The following is a 3642-nucleotide window of genomic DNA, read 5'->3' on the forward strand; positions in this document are numbered from 1 at the left end:
AAAATAGAAATGGAGCAGTTTCAAAACAGGTCAGTAAGACAGTTACAATAATTAATACATTGCATATTGTTGTCTTCCTATTAGTTATTCAGAGGACAAGATGCAGACATGATATCTTGTTATTTGCTGTTTTTATTCATTTATTCAACAAATATTTTTGAATATCTACTAGGTATCTATCCTTATTATAGATATTTAGGGTAGAGGTTCAATGATAAATACAAAGGTGCTCTGTTCCTATGGACTGTGTAGTCTTTCTGGGGAGAAATTTGAAGGAGTGGAAACAAAGAAATACTTGATTTATTTAGTACACAGTCTACAGGGTCTCTGTACCTTGTAGAGAGTACAGATTGGGCTCATAGTGATTCTCCTGCTTTCATCCTCCCAAGAGCTGGGATTACAGGGGCATGCCACCACACCCAGTGTCAATGGGCAGCTCAGCACACCGGGGGGCAGGCTCAGCATGGCATGTGGCACTGGGGCTTGAACCTTTGTCCCTGCATTTGTCTGAGCAGGCACTTAGTCCTCTGATCTATCTCATCAACCCAAAATGGAACTTCTGATGTACACTACAGAGTATAAGCCTTTAAACATCACCCTAAATGAAGGAAGATTAGGGAAAGGGACCAACAAGGTTAACAGTTTGCTTACATGAAATACCTAGAAAAGGTAATCTGTAGTAATAGAAAACAGGTTACATATTAGCAAGTCCTGGGGAGAGTGAACGGAAAGTTATTACTTAATGGACAAAGAGCTTTGTTTGGGGGCAATGAAAATGTTTTGAGAAAGAGTGTGGTGAGGGATGTTCAACATCATCAATGTACTGCATGAGACTGAATTGTCCACTTACAGAAGAATAAATGGTAAATTTGTTGCATAAATTTTGCCAAATTAAAAATAATTGATGAGGAAGTCTTGGAATGACAAAAAAAACACTGGCCAGAGGAAGCTGAGGGAAGGGCCATTCCTACCAGAGAGGACAGCTGGTGCTCAGAGCATAGTGAAGGAAGGTGTTTATATCATTTTGTAGTTGTGTACTGTTCTGTGCACAGCAGCTCTCCTGAAACGAAAACAAAAATATGTTTCTTTGTTAAAAAAAAGTGACTTCAAAAAGGAAGTCAAGTGTGAGTGCTGGTAGCGAGAGTAATCAGGCCTGCAAGCAATGGTGAGTCTGGGGGTCTTTCCACACCTTGCTCAGGAAGGCAGAGGGTCTTCTGCAGTCACTGGTCTGCTGGTCTGGCCCACCCACCAGGCTTGAAAAACATTGACACCACCCAGGACTGTCTTGTGCTACAGTCTCCTCAAGCTTGTCTACTTGTGGAACAATGAACAGAGGCTGACAGAATTAAGCTAGCAAGCAGGAGAAAAGGAATCCAACCCCAGGTCCATCGCTAACTATTTGCTTGCTTATGGATAGAGGACTCAGGCTAACTTGATCTTCTCTTCCTCCTGCATAAAATGGAAGTTGGGAGGAGATTGAAGATCATGAATATGAAGTTTCCAGGTCTCTCTCTCATGCTTAGCAGCTGGACCAGCTGGTGACATGTGGGCACCCTGGGCTTGGCTGGCTCACGTCCAAACCAATATTCTTTACAAATGTGTTCAATATTTACTTAGCTGGAGATGAGGGAGAGGTGGAAAGAAAGCTCTGTTTTATTAATAAACATCACCCTTGCTAAATTGCTTCAACAGGGTAAAGGAAAATCATAGAAAAAAGTTCTCTAAGGGCCAACCAGTTAGCTCAGTGGATTAAAGTGCCTGCTTAGGCACAGCTCAGGCACTGGGGTTGGATCCCTGGCATCACAAGCTGTGCCAGCCCTGCTCCCTGGGCAAGTTGAGATAGTTATTGAGACTGGACATGGCTGTGTAGGCTTGTAATCCCAGTGTTTGGGAGGCTGAAGATAGGTGGATCACTATGAGTCTGATCTGTGCAGTGAGACCCTGTAGATCCTGGACTAAATACATAAAAAAAAAAGAAAAAGTTTTTTAAAATATTCCCTTGTATGTATGTTCTTGTTCTTTCTTTTGGCTTTTCACATCTGGCACACAAGAAATCTAAATAGGAGAAAACCCTTAGGAAATGAACTACCGTCAAATACCATACACCAGTCCTTCCTGTCTGAGGGGCTTCATTCCAAGACCCCAGTGGATACCTGCAACTTGGGATAAACCCTATGGGCACCATGCATCTTTACATACATACATACATACATACATACCTATGATAGAACTTAATTTATAAAGTACATTTAGTAAAATATTAATAACTTATCAGATAGATTAATTATACCAATATAATATAATAACAGTAATGTGCATGTTTTTGTTTTCATTAGTCATAGGGGGCAGTTATTGATACTGCTTAGATAAGTTGGAAAAAGAGATGATTTATATCTCAGGTGAGATGTTAAGAGTTTTCCTTCCACTACTTAGAAGAAAGATTTGAAATTTATTGACTGTTTATGTTAGAATTTCCATTAATAGTCATGAACTTCAGTTGACTGTAAGTAATCAAAACTGCATAAGGTAAAACCAGAAAGCAGGAAGGAACTACTATATTATGCCCGCCTAATTACATAGCAAATAGTAAATCACATAAAAACATATCTAGGTTCTGCTTTGCCTAAGAATCAGAATTTTATGTACCTAATATTGTCTTCTCATATTTGGTGCCACGGATAGTTTTCCACAGGTAAACATTGGTACTTTATGTTACTTCTTTTTTTCTACCCAAGTTAGTACCAATTGGATTACAAATTTGAGAATAAACTTGAGAACATAGGAGATTGAAAAAGGAGGATCAAAATATCAGTTGCACTGCCTTAATGCTAAGAGATTCTTAATCTCTGTCTTAGTTTCTTTCTTCCCATTGCTGACAAAATACCCAAAACCCACAAATTAAGGGAAGATAGGTTTGTTTAGCTCAGAGTTTGTGGAGGTTTCAGTCCATAGATAGCTGGCTCCAAGGCATGGCAGAGGAGTGTCACAGAGGGGAAACAGTTCTTGGCAGGCAGAAGGCAGAAGAACAACAAAGTAGGGATTGACAAGCGACAAAAGCAACACTCTCTGTCCTTTGCAATTTATCTAGGCTACCCAGCCTTAGGGCAGAAGGCGCTCACCTCTTTAGTCCTAGCACTGCATGCTCAGTCTCAACATCACAACATTAGATCCAGCCATCTCTGAAAAGCCCCACCTATGACTGCATAATGCTGTAAATAGATATCTCAATACAAGCCATAACAATCCCTATCCCACAGATTTCACAAGATCAGGGACACAGGCAGGATACACCTGCGTGTCTCTACCATGAGAACCAGGCTTTTCCCATTGGCAAGTGTGGAAGTGGGGACATACTGCTCAGTGTGTGCAGTAGTTGCTCTCATAAATGCACATTCCAGTTAAATTCTTATGTAAAAAAATTACTATAGGAAGAGACCAAGACCAGAAACGTTATTTTCATAGAAATTCCTCTTAATACAAGTGTAAAATTAGTGGGGTGATTGGCTATCTTAACAGTAATCAGCATTTTCTGTCTGGAAGCATCTCCCTCCTCCTCCTCCTCCTCCTCCTCCTCCTCTTCCTCTTTCTCTTCTCTTCTCTTCTCTTCTCTTCTCTTCTCTTCTCTTCTCTTCTCTTCTCTTC

This window comes from Octodon degus, unplaced genomic scaffold (genome assembly GCF_000260255.1).
Source record: "Octodon degus isolate 3935 unplaced genomic scaffold, OctDeg1.0 scaffold00219, whole genome shotgun sequence".
Lineage (NCBI taxonomy): Eukaryota > Metazoa > Chordata > Mammalia > Rodentia > Octodontidae > Octodon > Octodon degus.